Source organism: Protomyctophum bolini (genome assembly GCF_963924005.1).
Source record: "Protomyctophum bolini genome assembly, contig: SCAFFOLD_554, whole genome shotgun sequence".
Classification (NCBI taxonomy): domain Eukaryota; kingdom Metazoa; phylum Chordata; class Actinopteri; order Myctophiformes; family Myctophidae; genus Protomyctophum; species Protomyctophum bolini.
The window spans coordinates 1,884-25,016 of record NW_027665566.1 but is presented as its reverse complement, the minus strand read 5'-3'; the positions used below and the strand labels follow the sequence as shown (position 1 = coordinate 25,016).

General features: G+C 45.2%; 1 pseudogene across 1 annotated transcript in view; it reads right to left on the bottom strand.

The window, feature by feature from the left end:
• LOC308312236 (tenascin-like) overlaps positions 1-18,582 on the bottom strand; it is a 31,471-nt pseudogene extending 12,889 nt beyond the window's left edge. The window contains exons 1-8 of the transcript XR_013966227.1: positions 18,429-18,582; positions 17,505-17,700; positions 16,714-17,027; positions 15,638-15,925; positions 14,343-14,435; positions 4,359-4,595; positions 2,894-2,993; positions 593-776 (exon numbers count right to left, since the gene is read on the bottom strand). The product of XR_013966227.1 is annotated as a tenascin-like (transcript). The remainder of the gene's footprint in view (positions 1-592; positions 777-2,893; positions 2,994-4,358; positions 4,596-14,342; positions 14,436-15,637; positions 15,926-16,713; positions 17,028-17,504; positions 17,701-18,428) is intronic.
• Between the last annotated feature and the right edge of the window lie 4,551 nt (positions 18,583-23,133).

The window sequence follows — 23,133 nt, the reverse complement described above, 5'->3', positions numbered from 1 at the left end:
TCTGTACCGGACAACAAGGCATTAGGATAGTTACAGACTGGCCGTTCACACACACACACACACAGCGACCTCTGTACCGGACAACAAGGCATTAGGATAGTTACAGACTGACCGTTCACACACACAGCGACCTCTGTACCGGACAACAAGGCATTAGAATAGTTACAGACTGACCGTTCACACACACACAGCGACCTCTGTACCGGACAACAAGGCATTAGAATAGTTACAGACTGACCGTTCACACACACACAGCGACCTCTGTACCGGACAACAAGGCATTAGGATAGTTAGAGACTGAGCGTTCACACACACACACAGCGACCTCTGCTCCGGACAACAATGTTTAGGATAGTTAGAGACTGACCGTTTACACAGTGTTGCACAATAAACCACACTAACCTGTCCAGACAGAAGGAACCAGGCTAAACCACACTAACCTGTCCAGACAGAAGGAACCACGCTAAACCACACTAACCTGTCCAGACAGAAGGAACCACGCTAAACCACACTAACCTGTCCAGACAGAAGGAACCACGCTAAACCACACTAACCTGTCCAGACAGAAGGAACCACGCTAAACCACACTAACCTGTCCAGACAGTTGTTGGGACAGGACAGTTCGGAGCAGTCCTCTCCTTGGAATCCGACGTCGCACGCACACTGCCCGTTGATGCACTGCCCCCTAGTGTTGCAGTTGTTTAAACACGCCAGCTGGCTGCAGTCTTCACCTTGGTAGCCGGCATGGCAGACACACAGCCCATGTAGACATGTACCTAGGATTACATCAGGATTACATTAGATTACATTAGATACACACCCCTCCCATGTAGACATGTACCTAGGATTACATTAGATTACATTAGATACACACCCCATGTAGACATGTACCTAGGTTTACATTAAAATTACATTAGGATTACATTAGATACACACCCCTGCATGTAAACATGTACCTAGGATTACATTAAAATTACATTAGGATTACATTACATTAAATACACACCCCATGTAAACATGTACCTAGATAGATTACATTAGATTACATGAGATTACATTAGATACACACTGTGAAGTTGCCCGAGGGCCAAGGCTCCCAAAAACCGTCAGCGATGCTTTTTGGTGGATTTTTTTTTCTCCAAAACTCCAGCTCCAGTGAACGGAAACATATCAAACTGCAAAAATAATACTGGCCAAAATACAAAATAAAGAACTCAAAAATACTTAACGCACAACGTAGGACAAAGGAAAAACAACCAAACTGCACTAGGCTATGCCCATGACATAATGGGCCCTATAGCAGCTCTCTCTCTCTCTCTCTCTCTCTCTCTCTCTCTCTCTCTCTCTCTCTCTCACTGGGCTGTCAGCATGACGCCCGCCTGAGCATAACTGACTAGCTCTGCCTGCAGTCTCCCTTTATAGGAGAGGATCCTACCACCCACAGAGAAGCAATTAAATACATACACCGCTTGTCTACAAGCTCACAGATATCAGCTGAACCTCAATAAGTATAACCCCATATTTAGATAGTTCCATTTTAGATGAATCATCATTATGGGGTTACATTCATTTCCCCAGATAATAGACATACTTTGATACTTGGCATTGTGAAACACCCCTACTCCTCAACAGTACTTGGCACCTTCCCCCCACCTCCTTAAACTGAATGGCTGAGCCCTGCTCTGGTTCAGCAGCTCAGATTCAGATAGAAGGAGTGCCAGCACTGGAGGAGAGGCCACACAAACACTGAGGTTACAATAAACACACAGGTTAATAAACTGACTGTTTTCCCTGTGTGTTTCATTTCATTTGTACGTCCTGTAAATGCATACAACAACAGTATAGAGCGCCGCAGTCCCTCCCCCTTTCAGAAAAACGAGTGGCCCAGGAAATGAAACCCCAATGCATTCTCCCATCGGCACTTCTAATATAATTTATTTAAAGACGGTTACGCCGCGGACAAAGCCAACTCGGATCGTGACAAATCATGACAATGAACACAATGTTTTTGGCCGATCAAATCATTAGAAAGAAGAAAAGAAAGTCAGGAGACAAAGACTATTTGTTTTGTTTTTCGTCTTATAAATTATTGTACATTGACATTATATGATAGGACCTGTCTGCTCCACTACCCACAGTCTGTGTGCAGGTGTGTGCGTGCATTGTCCTTAATCAGTGTGTGTGTGTGTGTGTGTGTGTGTGTGTGTGTGTGCGCCCCGTGACACACACCCCATGTAAACATGTACCTATAGATTACATTAGAATACATTAGATTACATTGATTACATGATTACGAAAGATAAACATTGTGAGCTGTCTGCGCTACCACAAGCCGTTTCTTTTCCATGGAGGTCTGCGAGTGAGGCAGCAGCTATCGCCACCCGGTGGCAGTTAACTTGTTAATTAAGTATTCAATCAATCAATACAACAACATAGACATTAACATAATTATGAATGGTACTTTCCAGCCGCTTATCGGGCCGACACTACAGGTACCTCCCAGTCCCGGCAGAGTAGTTCAGGAGGAACGGATTGTGTGGCCCTGGTTTTTCCCTAATGGGACTTATCAAGGGTAGCTACTGGGACATAAGTCGGGACTTGATCACTCCCGGCTGGGTCACCTGAGTGAGGGGTATGATGTTGCGAGACCCGAAACCCGATGACCTTGGGATACATCACTGAGGATACGTCCCAGGTGCATCCATTTATGTATGTATTTTGTTATATTATGTACCTCTGTGGTTACAGTCGTTTAGACAGGTCAGTGTAATTAACATAATTAAGTACCTCTGTGGTTACAGTCGTTCAGACAGGTCAGTGTACTTAACATAATTAAGTACCTCTGTGGTTACAGTCGTTCAGACAGGTCAGTGTAATTAACATAATTAAGTACCTCTGTGGTTACAGTCGTTCAGACAGGTCAGCGTAGAGCAGTCCTCTCCGCTGTAGCCCACAGTGCAGACACAGCGGCCGTCCACACAGAATCCATTCCCCTGGTGGTGGGAGGGAGGAAATGCAACGCTCAGTCCAAATAATCATGTTTTTTTTTTAGTCAATGATGAAAAACATAATGAATACTATAGAAGAAGTGCCCGTTCCCCCGGGGCACAGGTCTCCATACCAGGACTGGTTTATTTGGATAAAATCTTAAAGGGACACTTCACCCTTTTTGCAAAAAAATATATGTTAATGACGTTTAGAAGCTTTAGAACACTTTCCTGGGGGTCTTTATGTGTGTAATATGTGGTTTTAGATATTTTAGATTGTAGCAGTGAGCCTGTTGTCTCTGATGTCATGGACGCTGGGCTCACTTCCTTCCTGGACTACATGTTGTCTCAGTAAGACAGCTCTCCCCCTATCCACAAGGAGGAGCAGTGCACCAAATCATTATGGGAATTGTAGTCCAGGAAGGTAGTGAGACCAGTGTCCATGACATCAGAGACAACAGGCTCACTGCTACAATCTAAAATATCTAAAACCACATATTACACACATAAATACCCCCAGGAAAGTGATCTAAAGCTTCTAAACGTCATTAACATATACTTTTTTGCAAAAAGGGTGAAGTGTCCCTTTAAGGACTAATATAAAGAAAGTGTGGCATCTATAAGCCGTAAAGCAGGGATGTCAAACTCAAATACACAGAGGGCCAAAATAAATAATTTGGTACAAGTCGAGGGCCGGACTGTGTTTTAACACACGGGCCATTTTTTGGGGAGAGGGGGTATAGCTGAAAGTTGACCACAAGTGATATACTTTCACTGCTGATCAATAGTGAAGAGAAGACGCATGCTTGCGATTGTGGGCCCTCGATACGTGACAATGCACTCGCAGTGCATTGTGGGACTTGTAGTATTATGGTGGTCCGTGCAATAATAAACCAGAGGGCCAGTTCTAATACTAATTAAATATCATCCCGCGGGCCAAAGATAATTCATTCACAGGCCTGATTTGACGTTTGAGTTTGACGTATATGCCCTAAAGGCAGAATAAAAAAAATGCAGGCCAGACGTTTTCCCTTGGCCTCTATAGGGAGTGTGCATACAGAGGTCCTCTCCAGGTCTGTTGAAGAGGGGGCGCAACAACGCAAGCGTAAAAAATAAAAAGCTAAACAGAATCCAGGTCTGGTGAGTCGCGGGGGGGGGGGGGGGGGGGTGCACGAAACGAGCACGCGTGCAACAAATTCACGGGACCACGCTGACGTAAATACACTTGCGTTGTCGGCTGTCGCATCACGACTTCTCCCCAGTGCTCCCCCGCGCAAGAAAACGCAGGTCTCATTTGAAAATGAACTATATAGACGCGTTATATATCGCTTGAAAGGCACTTCAATAGTAGGCTAATAGTTATTTTTTTACCTGACAGTCTCCGGGACAGGTGCGCTCCCCACAGTCTTCCCCGGTGAAACCCTGGTGGCAGTGGCAGGTTCCGTTGTGGCACTGGCCGCGGTCGTAGCAGTCCTTGGGGCAGATGAGCTCGGAGCAGTCCTCTCCGGTCCACGGCTCGTCGCACGCGCACTCCCCGTCCTCGCAGCGGCCGCGGCCCAGGCAGCCGTTCAGACACGCCGCCAGGGAGCAGTCTGCGCCCGTGTAACCCTTAAAGAGGACACGTGACGCACGGAAACGTCAGCGCCCGAGAAGAACGGACTGCATGTGCCCTTTCACTATCGTCCACCAAAACTATGTGTTCGTCGACTATACAGTACCTTTGTTTCACTGACAAAACAAATACAAACTGAGCTCTGACGACAAAAAACTATGACTAAAACTATGACTATAACTATGACTATAACTATGACTAAAACTATGACTATAACTATGACTAAAACTATGACTATAACTATGACTAAAACTAGGAGTATAACTATGACTATAACTATGACTAAAACTATGACTAAAACTATGACTAAAACTAGGAGTATAACTATGACTATAACTATGACTATAACTATGACTATAACTATGACTATAACTATGACTAAAACTATGACTAAAACTATGACTAAAACTATGAGTATAACTATGACTAAAACTATGACTAAAACTATGACTATAACTATGACTAAAACTATGACTAAAACTATGACTAAAACTAGGAGTATAACTATGACTATAACTATGACTATAACTATGACTATAACTATGACTAAAACTATGACTAAAACTATGACTATAACTGTTGTATTATAGTGTTCTGATACTTGGTACTGTGTTCGGATATGTACTTGTATGTATGGTGTACTGCCTGCCTGGATGGTAACATAAGAGTGGGGCTGTGTTAGAGCTGAAGGCCGCTGCGCTGGCAGGCAATGATTGTGATGTCTAGTCTGTGACGTCATTAGGACATGAAGTATCCAAGATATATGCTGCTGTAAGTGGAATAAACCGGGTGAACGTTTTGATGTGACCAAGTCTCGTGTCATGTTAATCTTCTCCCGGGCCGGCCTGTCTGTCTGTCCGCCGCCGAACCATGGAAATGCCAGCCGGGTCGTCACACACCAGAACCAGACGAGGGTCCAATACGTAGAATACAGTATATCATAACAGTTTGGTGTCAGAAACGGGACAGATAAGAGGTGAGTCACTTCATATTTTACTCTTCATTAGAGAAAAGTGTCTCTCCTCTTACCTGGTAATATATAGGTTATGATGCAGGGTTTACCTTAGTTAAACCTTGTCTTTTTTTTTTCGTTCCCACAAGATTACATGCTTCCAAATTTCATTGGTATAGACCCTAAGTGGTAATTTAACATTTAAGTGACTTATACAGTTTTTGTGTTTTTTTTTTAGTGACGTGACAGAGTTAAGAGATAAGACTGTTTGGGTTCAAGCAGCAATATGGTTAGAGTCCATATATAAGCCTAATGAGGTTCATTAGCAGAAAGACTGCGTAGAGTTAGATACGCGCAGCAATATGGTTAGAGTCCATATTCAGCCTGACGTTTGGTACGCCAGCAGGGTTTATTACACTCTCCTTGTAGTAGGTCAGTGGTCCTAGTGCATGCCCACATGCTAGGATTAACAAAGCCGGACGAATGCTTCCGTCCGCACAACAGCTGGCAGTATACGCTGCAGTCTGTTGTTTTTATAAATCTGTTAGATGTTGTCTAACAGGGTACGTCTGTGAGATAAGCGTACTAAGCCTGTGGTGTGGTTCCCACAGCAAACTTTAGTTACACTCTGGTCATAGTCAAAAGTCACTGCTAGATTTAGCTACCAATTTCAAGGTAGCAGAGATAAGGGCTGGTGTGTGAACAGACATCGTTGTGCATTCCATGTGGTTGTCAATTCTTTTGTGTTTTGTGTTTTGTGTCTTGTCGCAAATGGACAGTCAAAGTTAAGCTACCCCCAGAAAGAGGGGTGGACATGTGCAAGTAACGTGACGTTGTGTTTCCCAGTCACGCTTTAAGAATACACAGTAGTTGCCACATTCATCCAAATATGCCATGATGATATTGAAGTGGGCATATAAGAGTGGTTTAACGTGTTATCCCTGGGGTTTTCATATAACACTGGCATGCTGCTGAGCTACACTCTGTGTATTGAGTTGAATGTTGGCGATTACAAAGTTAAAACAACCCCTAACCTAAGGGGGCTGATGGATTGAATAAGTGAAATATTAATCAGTATTCAGTGAGACAACGGCGCATTTCTGTTTCATTTCACTTAAATGAGTGTGCAAAATAGCCGATCTACCAGTGCTATAAATAGCCAAAAACGGAGTGTTAAGAAAGGTCTCCAGCCTATTAGTTAGAAGGCAGCAGAAGCTGCTATATGTATATTGGTGTTTATATAAATCAAATATAAGCGCTGGAGAATCAAGTGTAAAATGTACCTTGTATGGCAGAAATATATTAATCTAATGTTTGATTAGTGTAAAGTGTCTATTTAGCCTGCCCTGTGAGCTGGAAAAGTAATTACACCAAAACGTACTCGAAAGAAAAGGAAGGCCTTAAAGTATGGACCAGAAGCGCATATAAAGTTCTGAGAAAGCTGTAAGCGTTTTGGTTGGTAGAGCCCGTTAGAGACGAGTATTCATCTTTTCTGATCAACGGGCCATACTCTCGCGACGGGAGAGCGCAGAGGCTTGCGTAACCATAGCAACTTGGTGATTTCTTTCACCAGCACACTGGCCTTATCAGAAGAGGAGAAGCTATCTCTTTTCTCACTGGGCCAAGGGAGGAAAGCCGAAAGAGCAGTGTTGTGAACTTGTTTATAAACCTCCCCCACAGCAGTCAGCTAGTAAGAATCACTCCCTCACGAAGCCCAAGGTCAATATGTAGCTCTCAGTATGAGAGCTAATAATCACTGAAAAAGCAAATATAGGCCTGGTATGATTGGGCACATGTATTGTGCGTATAGATAAATAATATAATAATAAAAAGATATCCTTAAAATAAGGATTAGAAGTGCTATAAAGTTTTTTTTTGGAGAAAAAGTTTGCAACTCAGTATGCACGCTGTAGCATAGAAGCGGAGACATAGAACTCATCTTTTCTGTTCCGCACCTCGGGCGCTCAAGATGGCGTAGCCATGGTAACTTGTCGAGACCTTATCAGCAGAGACAAGCACTCTCTGACCCACAGTTGAGAAGAGAAATTCTCAATGGGCCAAGAGAAAAGCCGGGAGAGCGTTGGCGCAGATAACTTCCCCACACAGCAAAAGAGTCCCTTCACGGAGTGTGTTATCTCTTATCTCATTAAGCCAAGGTCATATACATGTATGCTCAGAGAATAATAGACCCTTCATTATGCCAAGTTAGGAGACGGAATGGAATTCAGTCAAGATATTAAATGGGACAAATGAAAACATATTATAGTCATAAACATAATGCCATGACAGTTAGGAGCATAAGGAACAACGTGGTGATGAGACATTGACCACTGGACATAAGTGAAGTAAACAAATAAACTAAGTGTATTTATCTGGAGTGAAATAGATCTGCAGTGAAAGTTAAATAAAGTTGGACTGGTAGTTCTAGTGACTTGACAGAGTTTGGAAAAAAAAAAAAGACTGTGTTTCACGCAGCAGTATGGTATAAGCACAGCAGCTGAAAGTTGTCCCTGCTGTGTTTGGTTCATTTAATCTGTTAGATGTTTCTAACGGGGTACGTCTGTAATACAGGGATATTACAGTTTGCGTACTAAGCCTGTGGTGTGTTTTCTCACAGCAAACTGTGGTTACACTCTGATCATTTGTATTAAAAAGTCACGGTAGATAGAACAGATTAAGTGACCCAACTGAGGTATCAGTAGAGAACTAAAAAATAACAGATCTACAAGCTCGATAATGGCCGTAACATATTAGGGACCCAACTGAGGTATCAGTAGAGAACTAAAAATAACAGATCTACAAGCTCGATAATGGCCGTAGGGCCTCGTTCACTAAGTGTCATAGCTCAAAATTGGCCAGGTTAAGTACATTTACTTCAAGTTTAAGTAGTATGTATCAAGAAATGTAAGCTAATACAGGAAGGAAAATTAGTAATTATTCCGTTATAATGCAGTAATTGGTGGAGTTCCAGTCAAAATACAATCATTAGACAGCGTTTTAGGTTGCACCAAATCCATGATCCCAAATTTAGAGTCCCAATTATGGAGGGGGGGTGTGTTGAATATGAATCAGACAGGCCTGAAGCATAGAGCCTAGGTATTTTAGAACCTAAGTAGAGACCATAATGGAAATGACTCAGGGAGGTCAGGTCATATCTTATGTGTAGTTCAGCCTGTTAAGTGGATATTCGAGGCAACAGTCAGCCTTGGTAGGTCAGTTCATATTATAGGTGCAGTCAAAGCACGCCATGTGTGTACATTTCTCATACAACTACACACACAGACACACTAAAAGGAAGTGGAAAGTTTGTCGACATTTATGTTCAAAAACATTTTGGTAAAACTGCCACATTCAAATATATATATATATATATATACCCAGTGTATTAAAAATATTTATAATTCCCATTTTTTGTCACATCTAAAAGCTGAATCGTCATCTGCCCACCCAGCCAGCACCCACCCAGCCGAAGGGGGGGTGAACTTCAACCAGAAAGACAATTAGGGAGGGGGATTGGGCTCCCCTGAACCTAGTTGTCAACAGGGGACGGTGGAATCGTGAGGTTCCGAGGGCACGTTAAAGATTTTCTATAGTGCTGGGGAGAGCTACTGAAGGCCTCCGTGTCTGATGAAGGGTGAGTACACCCTACCGTGGTATCCTCTAGTCAGCGCACTCGTCGGCAGTAACTCGCAGGCGATGCGTGGTACGTGGGCGACAGCCCACACCTAGCAGAGGGTTCGTACGAGACGGCCTCTGTGAATAGGCAAGGCCAGTGAAAACGGTCAAAGTTCGAATAACCCATAGCCACGTGGGCTTCGGATAAGACCGTCGGATTCCTCCTGGGTGACTAATCATCACTACGGGATCAAGGAGCTCGCTATCGACTGCGTCTCTGGCCGGTGGGGTCACAATGGAATTAAGTCCAAGCCAGTTGCTTGAAAGATAGAACTGGTGGCTTCCGTGCTCCGCTCAATGTACAGTCAAGCCGTTGTTAGCCGAAAGCGAATGAGTTAGTAGGCGAGCAGCGCTCTTTGTGATCGGCTGCCTTTGAAAAGAAGGAGCCGGGAAGCAAGGAGGCTTGAGTTCTCTGTCCAGGGTTGCCTGGGGGGAGACCTCAGGACGGAAAGGGGTCCAGCCCTGGACAGCGCCCTTCATCAGGGAAGTCCGAAGGACCTAAGTGACAATGACTTTTTGTCCTAAGAGTGGATGCCGAAAGACATTTTGTGGAGTTTTACCACTGAACATTTGTTTTTGGCACTGAACTTTGGGGACATGGGTGTTCGGGGGACACATTGATGTCATGCGATGGTTTGTGTGTTGAGCACACAAGCGATTGAACTGAACAATGAACCTGGACCTTTTCTTTTTGTACTAAGAGAGGAAGCAGAATGACATTTTGTGGAGTTTTACCACTGAACATGTGTTTTGCACTGAACTTTGAAGTGTTGTGTCGGGGGGACACATTGATGTCATGCGTTTTGTGTGTTGAGACCACACTAAAATGAACAATGAACATTTGGGGTTTTTGCATCTCACTTCTGCATGTCACTTCCATCACGTGACTACAGGAAGTGTTGGGGTCATATCTACAGCAACAGCGGAGTACGATGTGAAATGGGAATCCTAAATATTTATTTTACCAGTTTTATGATGGAATTAGGCAAAGTGTGGCAAGTTATTTTTCACATTTAGAGGTGGAACAGCTCAGGGGCACATACTAATGTGCACACACGCACACACGCACGCACACACACAGAAAGATAGACAACAGGGTGTGTTTGGTCTAGGAAGAAGTGCCTGTTCAAAGGGAGGTACGCGCGTACGTGTGTGCATCAGGGTAGAATTGACATTTTCAGTATTAAAAGTCAATGAATCAAGTATATTATGACTCAAGTAAGGAAGGGCTAATTCATTCTTTAGCCCAGAAGAAGTTGGTGCAATTTATAAGCTCAGCTGTAATCCATTTGGAAGGGAACTCCAATAATAAAATAAAATATAAAACCAATACTGCATAGATCCTAGGACCAGTCAATAGTGAATTACAAGTAATTGAGTCCCATGGGGTTAGTCCAACGTTAGGCCTATAAAGTCCGGATAAGTAAGGGCAAATGTGGAGACTAGGGAGAATAGAAACGTTTAAAATAATAACCACAGTGTATTAAATTAGTACAGGACTACAGCACATACACCCTATATAACATATACCGGTAGGTCCCATTCGGTAGATACACCTGTGAAGGAGCGGATATATGCTCACGAATAAATCGATCTTGAGACAGACGATTTTGTTTTGGTGCTTTGGGACAATGTTATGGTAAGGTTAGACAAAATAGGTGTGTAAGCGTTTGTGTAGTAATATAGTCAGTGCACTAATCTAGTCAACAGGCCTGAAATAATTTGTATTAAACATTAAGTGTGGTTAGAAAAAAACCCAAGTCGAGTTTATTAATTACTAAGTTCAAGTTGTTAGGGTAACCCCAGAAACGATGCTCAGCAGAGTAGGCTGTAGAGTAGGCTGAACGGGCGCTTCTTGTCAACCTACAACATGGACGCATGTTTTGTGGGAGGAGTGAGAGAAGGGTGCGTATTCGGTTCAAATAAATAAAGGATTTAAATGAAGTGTGATTCAGCATAGAAAAGGCCAAATTATGAAAGGTCCGTCAAGCTATAAAGGACCAGGGAAAGAATATGGTCAAAAGAGTTGGAGGTATGGACTGGTGTGTGTGAATTGTTCATTAGATATTTTAGGGGGGTCCACCATGTGTAGTCCATATAATATTCTGAGTGGACTGTCTAACCCCTAACCCTAATATATTTCTATTTTCACAGAAACACACAGGAATGCAGTCATGCTGAACCAGGATCTGCGTCAGGCTGAATAACTATCATTCATGTTTCTATCTCCCCAAACGCCATTTTTGATGAAATGTGTCTGGTTAATTGTGTTTCAAGAGGGCAAATACAAATTGTATTTGCATGTGCAAGGGCAAATGGTCTGAAAGGATTAACAATTAACCCATAACAATTGAATGTCTGTGATTGTGGGAGAAGGCCCTGTTAGCTTATCTTGTTGTGGGAACACAGAGCTCTGTAGGAATTGTTTACACAGAGCAGGTGGGCAGACACGAGGCGGAGGTGCAGGAAGCACCAGTAGCAGGGGTCATTCATGTAAGTATTATACACATCACATGCTCAAAAATACACATTTAGAAATTTTAATTGTATTATTATTCCCCTTGGATGGGTGATTGATTGATTGACGGAATATTGATGAAGTAAAATCAATATAGTATGAGGATGGGATATGAAGCTCCCACGCACACACACACACACAGTATGCGTGTGTATCTTTGTTCTGTTTGGGGGGGGGGGGAACCCAGTGCTTTTCAGTTTTGTCCACAGGAGACGGACAGCAGACGGGAAAATACAGAAATTGAGTGGGTTTCCGGCCCCAGGACTGGTGTATCACCAGGTCCAGAAGGCCTAAGCGGTCAGCCGGGGAAGGGAAATCGCCTCGGGCATAGAACAGCAACCAGGGCCCGACCAAGGGTCTGACAGCAAGGCCTGCACCACGGCCTACAGCAGGGCCACACCACGGCCTACAGCAGGGCCAGACCACGGCCTACAGCAGGACCATCACATCGCCACTACGGCCTACAGCAGACCAGCATGACGGTACTGCAGACCCCCGGTAGGTCTGCAAGAGGGCCAGACCAGCCACCGGACGCAAGGGTCTGCATCTGTCGGGTGACACGGGTCACGGGCCAAGAGGGTCTGTGTCGGCCTAGACCGCAGTGACGCAAGTGTGCCATTTGAACAACGTCCTATGACCATTTTCCAGGTCTTGAACTCATGGAGGAAATAGGAAGTAGTCACATTGTGACGAAGACCTATTTTGCTCAGACTATATGAGACAAGCATCCTGGAGCAGAATGTGCGCGAGATTTGTTTCGCGCGCGCGATGTTTATGGAGTAAGCGGGATGCTATATCATCAACAATGCACGACCAGGTCTATATGACGCATGCTGGTGCGGACAAGTCCATATGCATCGGCGCACTATCTGATGGATGCGGTACGGGACAATTGCGCGCGGTCGCCAAAATGGAGAACTGTTGCCTGGGCTCTGTGCGAACTGTTGCCTGGGCTCTGTGCGAACTGTTGCCTGGGCTCTGTGCAATATCGGTTCCAGTGGAATAGGGTCGTAAGAGTGGACTGTTGGAGTAAGTGTTGGACTGTTGGAGTAAGTCTTGAACACTGGAGTAAGTGTTGAAGTGTTGGAGTAAGTCTTGAACGGATGGAACATTTTGGAACATTTTCTTTTTATTAGATTTGTCTCAATGTCAAATATGTGTTTATTTGCTGTCATTACACATTGTCCCTATACATGACACCCACACATTGACAGGCTGTACTTCCGTCCCAGACAGATCAACAACATGTGCTAGATAAGATATGATGTACTGAAGAACAGATCAGAAGAGGCTGATCTTGGAGTGTTGAATTAGACACAAAGTAATGTCGCTAAGTGTTAAGTGATCAGGGATCTGAATATGATATTAAGTGTATATTTTAATGTACCCTTTCCTATCCCCACGTGTATATGTTGTATATTATATAGTTTATATTATATATAGTATTTATTGTTGATTTCTCCTCCTCTTTTCTTTCTGTGTTTCCTATTTTATATCTCTCTCTCTCTCTCTCTCTACACCTATGTCTGTGTTTCAAGTGTACAATCAGGTGGCGTGCGCGTGCTTGCTCAGAGATTGATCAATGATTATTGATTAAGCAAAGAGATCACATAAACGAGAGGCTTGATACAATTTCCCTGGCGGAGTCCAGGTTTTTCGGTATCCATATTTGATTGTACACTTTTCCGCATTATAAATACAGTATCAGATGACGTCGTCCTTATATGACGAAAGAGTGGATTGTTGTATTATAGTGTTCTGATACTTGGTACTGTGTTCGGATATGTACTTGTATGTATGGTGTACTGCCTGCCTGGATGGTAACATAAGAGTGGGGCTGTGTTAGAGCTGAAGGCCGCTGCGCTGGCAGGCAATGATTGTGATGTCTAGTCTGTGACGTCATTAGGACATGAAGTATCCAAGATATATGCTGCTGTAAGTGGAATAAACCGGGTGAACGTTTTGATGTGACCAAGTCTCGTGTCATGTTAATCTTCTCCCGGGCCGGCCTGTCTGTCTGTCCGCCGCCGAACCATGGAAATGCCAACCGGGTCATCACACACCAGAACCAGACGAGGGTCCAATACGTAGAATACAGTATAACATAACAATAACTATGACTAAAACTATGACTATAACTATGACTAAAACTATGACTATAACTATGACTAAAACTATGACTATAACTATGACTAAAACTATGACTAAAACTATGACTATAACTATGACTAAAACTATGACTAAAACTATGACTAGATATAGTGGACTAGTGGAGAAGAGGTCCAGTAGAACTAAAAGACAAGTCACTTCATGTTTGGTTTGCGCTCTGAAAATAGCGGAGGGAGGGAGGGATGGATGAATGGATGGATGGAGGGAGGGAGGGAGGGAGGGAGGGAGGGAGGGAGGGAGGGAGGGAGGGATGGATGGATGGATGGATGGAGGGAGGGAGGGAGGGAGGGAGGGAGGGAGGGAGGGAGGGAGGGAGGATGGATGGATGGATGGATGGATGGATGGATGGATGGATGGATGGATGGATGGATGGATGGATGGAGGGATGGATGGATGGATGGATGGATGGATGGATGGATGAATCCTTACGTCAGAGCAGACACAGGATCCGTCCACACACTGTCCGTTGTCTCCACAGTCCACTGGACAGAGAGCTACTGAGCAGTCCTCTCCAGAGAAGAGCTGGGGAAGCATTCCATACTTTCATTGATTGATTGATTGATTGATTGATTGAATATTTCATTGATTGATTTTGAAGGAAACGGTCCCTCCTATTGGTGAGCAGCACCAATTGACCTTCAGCTAAGCCCCGCCCCTCTCCCACTCAGACACTCCCACTCGGACACTTTCCAGCCCGGCTCATTCGTTCCAATGTAAATATCATGGGTTTTACACATTAAATACAATTCAAATGTATAAAATAAACACCTTTTGAAAATAGCTGATCTACAAGCTCACAATGGTCACCTCATTTAGGCTGACCATTTTGTTGCATGCTGCAAAATAGCAGATCTACAAGCTCACTGCACAGCGTCGCGCTGCGGTCGACCTTTCACCTTTTATAGATCAGCTATTTTCAGCTAAGTGTAAAATCGGCCATCAAGGCCCGCCAAATAAAACGCCTAGATTTAGTCGACTAAAAAAAAAGGCTTTCCGGATGACTAAAATGTGACCAAAACTAAATGAAAACTATTCAAAAAGACTCTAATGACTAAAAAAAACTAAAAGTTAAAAATGTGCAGATGGGGGGTAGGTACATGCAGTAATCCTGGTCTCTAAACTACCTCCCCCTGGCCAGCCGGGGCGCCTGATGGAGGGGAAAGGAACTGGTTGGAATAACGCGTTCCTTCCACGCGCTACGTCCAACCAGGGAAACTCCCCCCTGTCAGGTGTAAAGGAGCAACTTGGACACTCAGGCATGAAGGAAGCATGAGTTCAAGTCCGTTGCTCTCCCTTGTCCCCATATATGGGGACTAGGTTGGTCTCCCTTGTCCCCCATATATGGGGGACTAGGTTGGTGGAGGGTGTGTAGAGCCCAGGATCACATTAGATGATTGACACAGGGGTGAAAAATGGGTTACAGAATCGTGGGATAAAAAAAAACTAAAAATAAAAAGGCTTTCCGGATGACTACATTGTGACCAGAACTAAATTAAAACTATTCAAAAAGACTCTAATGACTAAAAACTAAAAGTTAAAAATGAGCAGAAATAGAAGATCTACAAGCTCGTAGCGCGCTACGAGCTTGTAGGTCTGCTATTTTTTGAAAATCGAAGAACGACTGACATATAGAAACATAAGCTTTTTCAGAAAACTGTCCGGATGCAGAAGAACATTTTGTAGAATCTGATCTCAGGTCAGAACGGGTTAAATATTATATATACCTCCGAGCAGACGCAGCGGCCGTCCACGCAGCCTCCGTTCTCCCCGCAGTCGACTGCGCAGAGCGCCTGCGAGCAGTCCTCCCCGGAGAAGCCCGGCAGGCACTCACATTTTCCGTCCACGCACACCCCGCGGGCCCCCCCCCTCCCCCTCCCCCTCCTCCTGGCAGCCGGCGGGGCATTCCGCCGTGCTGCAGCTGGTCCCAGACCAGCCGCGCTCACACACGCAGCCGCAGCTCTCCAGGCTGTAGTTTCCATGGCCGCCGCAGTACGGCTTAGTGCCCACCTCCCCTGAGACACGGAGAGAGAGGGAGGGAGGAGGGGGGGAGGGGAGGGGGGAGGGGGGGGAGAGGGAGGGAGGGAGGGAGAGGGAGGGAGAGAGAGAGAGAGGGAGGGAGAGAGAGGGAGGGAGAGAGAGGGAGGGAGGGAGGGATGGGGGGGGGAGAGGGAGGGAGAGAGAGAGAGAGAGAGAGAGAGAGAGAGGGAGGCTTATGAGACGTGTGGAGCGTTGTTGTCCGGCGTTTTTAGTGAGGGTACTTCCAGCTTCCCTGCGTTGGCTGATCTGAGTGAGCGGGAGGGTTTGTAGGGTTCGATCATATACTTGTGAGATATAGGGGGAGCCGTGCCTTTGGTTGCTTTGAATGCCAGCATCAGAGTTTTGTATTCTGTGCGGGCAGCGACCGGGACCTCCACACTGGTCCCTGAGCTGGGGGGAGCTGCAGGAGGAGGCTGCAGACAGACAGGAGTCTCCTACCTGTGAGCTGGGGGGAGCTGCAGCAGGAGGCTGCAGACAGACAGAGTCTCCTACCTGTGAGCTGGGAGCTGCAGCAGGAGGCTGCAGACAGACAGGAGTCTCCTACCTGTGAGCTGGGGGGAGCTGCAGCAGGAGGCTGCAGACAGACAGAGTCTCCTACATGTGAGCTGGGGGGGAGCTGCAGCAGGAGGCTGCAGACAGACAGGAGTCTCCTACCTGTGAGCTGGGGGGGAGCTGCAGCAGGAGGCTGCAGACAGACAGTGTGTCCTACCTGTGAGCTGGGGGGAGCTGCAGCAGGAGGCTGCAGACAGACAGTGTCTCCTACCTGTGAGCTGGGGGGAGCTCTGGGGGGAGCTGCAGCAGGCTGCAGCGTCTCCTCCACACTGGTCCCGGAGCGTGGACACCTCTCCCTCCAGCATCTCCAGACGGCTCAGCAGGGCCTTGAGGTCGGGCAGGACGTCGTCGGCGCTGCAGCCGCAGGCGGCGCGCGGTATGTTGATGCGGTGCGTGAACACGATCTGGTTGTCGCGGCCCCACCGTGTGGTGCTCCTCCCCCTGCCCCGCCCCCCGCGGCGGCCTGGAGGAGGCCCGCCGCCGCCCCGCCGCCGGCGTCCTCATTGGGATGGAGCAGAGACGTGCCTGTGGAGGGAGAGGTGTTGTTTTTATGGCAGCAAATTTAGATTTTTTTAGTTTTAGTCATATAGTCTTTTGAATGGTTTTCATTTAGTTTTAGTCACCAGGAATATCTTAGTGTTTAGTCTAGTTTTAGTCGACTAAACGTCATGAGATTTTAGTCGACTAAATATACGGTTGATTTAGTCAAACAAAATGTATTTTGGCGGTGCCTTGATGCCGTCGTACTGGCTGATTATTTCACTCGCTGAAAATAGCCGATCTCAGGTCAGAATGGGGTTAATCAGACCACAGTGTGTTTCCAGTGGAAACCTCGGATGAATCTGATCTCAGGTCAGAATGGGGTTAATCAGACCACAGTGTGTTTCCAGTGGAAACCTCGGATGAATCTGATCTCAGGTCAGAATGGGGTTAATCAGACCACAGTGTGTGTCCAGTGGAAACCTCGGATGAATCTGATCTCAGGTCAGAATGTGTTAATACCTGGCGCGTCCAGGTCCACGGTGCACGCGGCGGCTCCGGGAACGTTGATGTTATAGACGTGGTTGAAGACCACCGGCTGCTCCGCCGACGGCAGCGTGACGTTGGCGTTCTGCCCGCCGCCGTGGGGGCGGGGCAGCAGCGACTGTCTGCGATGGCGCAGGATCTTCTTCACCAGGCCGGCGTCGATGAGGAAGGGCTGGACCAATCACCAAGCAGCGCAGGAGGGGACCGTTACAAAGACACAGAGGAGAGATTATATTAATAATGTAATAATTACCGTAGAGATGATCAAAGAGATTATATTAATAATGTAATAATTACCGTAGAGATGATCAAAGAGATTATTAATAATAATGTAATAATTACCGTAGAGATGATCAAAGAGATTATATTAATAATGTAATAATTACCGTAGAGATGATGAAAGGCATATTAATAATGTAATAATTACCGTAGAGATGATCAAAGAGATTATATTAATAATGTAATAATTACCGTAGAGATGATCAAAGCGATTATATTAATAATGTAATAATTACCGTAGAGATGATCAAAGAGATTATATTAATAATGTAATAATTACCGTAGGGATGATCAAAGGCATATTAATAATGTAATAATTACCGTAGAGATGATCAAAGGCATATTAATAATGTAATAATTACCGTAGAGATGATCAAAGACATTATATTAATAATGTAATAATTACCGTAGAGATGATCAAAGAGATTATATTAATAATGTAATAATTACCGTAGAGATGATCAAAGAGATTATTAATAATGTAATAATTACCGTAGAGATGATCAAAGGCATATTAATAATGTAATAATTACCGTAGAGATGATCAAAGAGATTATATTAATAATGTAATAATTACCGTAGAGATGATCAAAGAGATTATATTAATAATGTAATAATTACCGTAGAGATGATCAAAGCCATGAGGAGCAGACACACCAACAGGCCTTTGGGACACATGTTGATGATGTCAGAGATACTGAGGTCACACTGAGGTCACACAGAGGTCAACCAATCCGTCAGTAGAATCTTCTCCACTGAAGGCCAATCGTCATGAAGGTCCTGAGAACACAAAACAAACACAAAACACAAAACAATCACACTGGTGTGAAGTGAGGGGGGAGCGCCCTGCACCGTGACATGCGTATCGTGAGGATTTGTGTGAGTCCAGTACCGGTTCAGTACCGGTTCCGCTTCTGCTGCGACAGTTTCGTCAAGAAATAAAAACTAGACTAAAATGTTGGGCAGGGATTTGTGGACCAGTATAATTCATTTTACACTTGGTTGCCTGCTGAAAACAGCAGATCTACAAGCTCACAGCGCGTCCCAGCGCGACGCGTTGTGAGCTTGTAGATCGGCATCAAGGCCCGCCAAAACCCATTTTAGTCGACTAAATCAACTGTAGATTCAGTCGACTAAAATCGCATTCACTGAAACTAAATGAGAACTATACAAATGACTAGACAGACAGACAGACAGACAGACAGACAGACAGACAGACAAGTTAAAATTGGTGCTACTATATGACAACTGATATAACTGGTATTTTATACAAGGGGGGGGGGGGGGGGGGGGGGGGGTTGAGGGTATGCATTCCTGATTTTCATTGTTCCCAACTAGCACGATCATTAGACCGACAGGCACAGGTCTAGAGGGATTACATCTACAGAATGTACAGTCATGTAATCCAACCATGTAATCTAACCATGTAATCGAACCCTTTTCACATGACGTTGCATCCAACGCGGGTTGACAGAGTAATCCGTGATTCCGTCCAGGCCAGTTTTCTTTAACCCCGTGTAGGCCTGACAAAAAAAGGTCTTCTAAATGTCTTTGTAGTGGAGTGGGATGTATCGCGAGAGTTGAGGTGTGAGATGGGGAAGCAGGAAGTAGAGAGAGGAGGACCGGTAGAAAGCCGGGAGCTGTAAGATGGACTGAAACCAACCTGTTGATTTAATAAAGTAACTATCTTCAAAGAACTGTATCTTCATTGACCGACACTACATTGGCGACGAGGATAAAAAGGAATTATGGCGTCCGCTTATGTTCAGCTATCGCCGCCGCCTCCGTTGAACTTGGAAGCATCGGATCTGTACACAGAATACAAGTTATGGAAGGACTCGTACACTATCTTTGAAATAGCCAGCGGCTGCGGCAATGATGGAGCTGATGATGCCGTCAGGAGAGCTACACTACTACATTGCATTGGAGCACCGACTCAGAGGATCTTTGCCAACCTCCCGGGACCCAAAGGTACATATACTGAAGCAGTTGCTGCTCTTGACAGATATTTCACGCCACGGCGGAACGTGGTGTTGGAACGACACAAGTTTAGGCAGCGAGCTCAAGGCACGGAGGAGCCTATTGATGCCTTTGTTAACTCATTGAGGGAATTGGCGAAGTCATGTGAATTTGGAACACTGGAAAATGACATGCTGAGGGATCAAATCGTGGAAAAGTGTGCAATGAAGAGGCTAAGGGACAAATTATTGCAGGAGGAAGATTTAACTATGGACAGAGCTCTTAATGTTGCTAGACTGTTTGAAGCAGCACATGCAGAGTCCAGAGTGTTCGCTGAAGACAGTGGGAGTGGCAGAGCTCGCGACAGTGTTAATTTCACCAGGAACGCACGTCACACTGCTCCCGCCCGCACAGAGAGAGCAAGAAACAGAGGCACGGATGAAGAACAGGGCAACAGCGACACCGTGTGTTTCAGGTGCGGCTTAACAACTCACACAGCAGATGATTGTGGAGCTAAAACGGCGAAATGCATGTACTGCAAGAAAATCGGACATTATGCTCGTGTTTGTAGAAAGAAAATGAACGCACAAAAAGAACAAAACCATGACAGGAAATATAAACCAGTGAGAGCAGTGGAGGACCCCTCAGACTCAGATTCAGATGAGTTTGTGCATGCAATAGATCCACAAGGAAAAGAAACCATAAGAATTAATGGGCAAAAGATAAAAATGGTCATAGATACAGGTAGTGGGAAAAATCTCATGGGGGAATGCCTGTATAATACAGTATTTTCGTCAAAAGTGGAATTGACACAGACCATGAAGAGGTTCTATCCATATGGCCAGAAGACCCCATTAAATTGTTTGGGTTACTTTAAAGCACAACTGGTATGGCAAGACAGTGTCATTACAGACAAGATTTATGTAATTGAAGGAAATGTGGAAACACTGATGGGCAGAAAATCTTGCTTTGCATTAAACATATTGACACCTGGGGGACAGGTGAATGTAAATGCAGTGGAGACAGACATATGCAGCCAATTGGCACAGGAGTACAAGTCACTCTTTAAAGGGCTGGGACAGATTACTGGCTACAGTCACAGGGTAACTGTTGATGAGAAAGTCCCACCCGTAGCACAGGGTTTGAGGAGAGTCCCGTACCCAATGATAGAAGCTGTGAACCAGGAACTAGACAAAATGCTGGAGGACGGTATCATAGAAGAGGTGAATGAAGGGTCTGAGTGGATTTCTAACATTCTAATTGTACCAAAGAAAGACACAAAAGAAGTGAGACTATGTGTAGATCTCAGAGAAGTAAACAAAGCTGTAATTCGAGAGAGACACCCAGTGCCAACTGTAGACAGTATACTGCAAGCAGTGCAGGGAGCAAAAATATTTGCTAAACTGGATGCTAGAAAAGGATTCTGGCAAGTGGAATTAGCACCAGAGTCAAGACACTTGACTACTTTCATAACCCACAGAGGGTGCTACCGTTTCAGGAAGGTTCCCTTTGGGCTGTCAAGTGCACCTGAAGCCTACCAGAAGGCTATGGACTCAATGCTGACAGGATTGCCAGGTGTTGTGTGCTACATGGATGATGTGACAATACATGCTGAAAACGGAAAAGAACTGGAACAGAGACTGAGACAAGTGCTACAGAGATGCAAAGACAGGGGTCTCACCCTCAATAGAGAGAAATGTGTTTTTGGATTACGCCAGATTGAGATGCTGGGACATGTGATCTCAGCAGAAGGCATAAAACCAGACCCCCAGAAAATAGAGGCTGTCTGTAATGCACCGAGACCTGAAAATGTGCAGCTGTTGCGCTCGTTCTTAGGCACATGTGGTTTTCTGATGAAATTTATTCCAGACTATGCCAATATATCAGAACCACTCAGGAGACTGACACGGAAGAGTCAAGAGTGGGAGTGGACATCAGAAACTGAGAAGTCATTCAAAGACATGAAAAGAGCACTGGTGAGTGAACCCTGCCTAGCATACTACAAGATCAATGCACCCACTGTGGTCATAAGTGATGCGAGCCCGGTGGGACTGGGCGCAGTCCTGCTGCAAGAACAGGAAGACGGACAGAATAAACCGATCGCTTATGCAAGCCGCTCACTGACTCCTACGGAGAGACGCTATTCCCAGATAGAGCGAGAGGCTCTAGGATGTGTATGGGCTGTCGAACGCTTTAGAACATATCTGTGGGGAGGCATGTTTACACTTCAGACTGATCACAAGCCTCTTATTTACATGTTCAACCCTGAGAAGGCTACACTGTTGCCACCCAGGATTCAGAGACTGGGATTGAGACTACAGCCATATGACTACAAGATTGAACACATTGTTGGAAAGTCTAACGTGGCAGACTCACTGTCAAGACTACCCTTACCAGACACAGAGGAAAACGGGTACGTTGAACCATATGTAGGAAAAGTGCTTTCAGTGACCATGCACGGCTTACAAGCAATGACACTTGAGGACATTAAACACTCCACGACAGAGGATGAAACGCTAAAGCAGCTCATGGCAATAGTGGAGGTGGGAAAATGGCCAGACCCGATTCCACTGGAACTGCAGCCTTATGACAGATGCTCGAGTGAGTTGTCTACATATGACGGACTGATACTGAGGGGGCACAGGATTGTGTTACCAAAACAGAAAGTGAAACAGGCACTGAAAATTGCACATGAAACTCACCAGGGTGTGGTCCGCACCAAGCAGTATCTGAGGAGCAAATTCTACTGGCCTAATATGGACCTAGATGTCGAGAGACTGGTCCGAAACTGCTCTGCTTGTGTGCTAAATCAACCGCTGCATGATGATCAACCCCTTCAACCACTCGAACTGCCCCCCAGACCCTGGACTAAGTTGGGCATCGACATAGTGGGCCCTATAGAGAACAGCCACATATTGACTCTGACAGATTACTACACTTCATTCCAGAAGCAGTTGTCATAAATGACACATCCTCAGCCACAGTCATTAAGGAGCTGACACATATATTTGCACGTTTTGGATACCCCCTGGAGACCGTCACTGATAATGCCAAGACGTTTGTGGGAAACCTGTTTGAATCTTTCCTTGCTACATGCGGGATCAAGCACATACGTGCATCACCGTACTATCCAAGATCAAATGGGAAAATTGAACGGTTCCACAGATATCTTAAAAAGGCCTTCAGAGCAGCTGAAAGTGAAGGAAAGAAATGGAGGGAGGAACTCCCAAATATCCTTTTAGCATATCGCTCGACGCCCCACAGGGCATCGGGGGAAACACCAGCCATGCTCATGTTTGGACGTGACATTCGCACCAAGCTACCCAACCTGGTGGATGAGGAGGAAAGGTCAAAGGACATTCAAAAA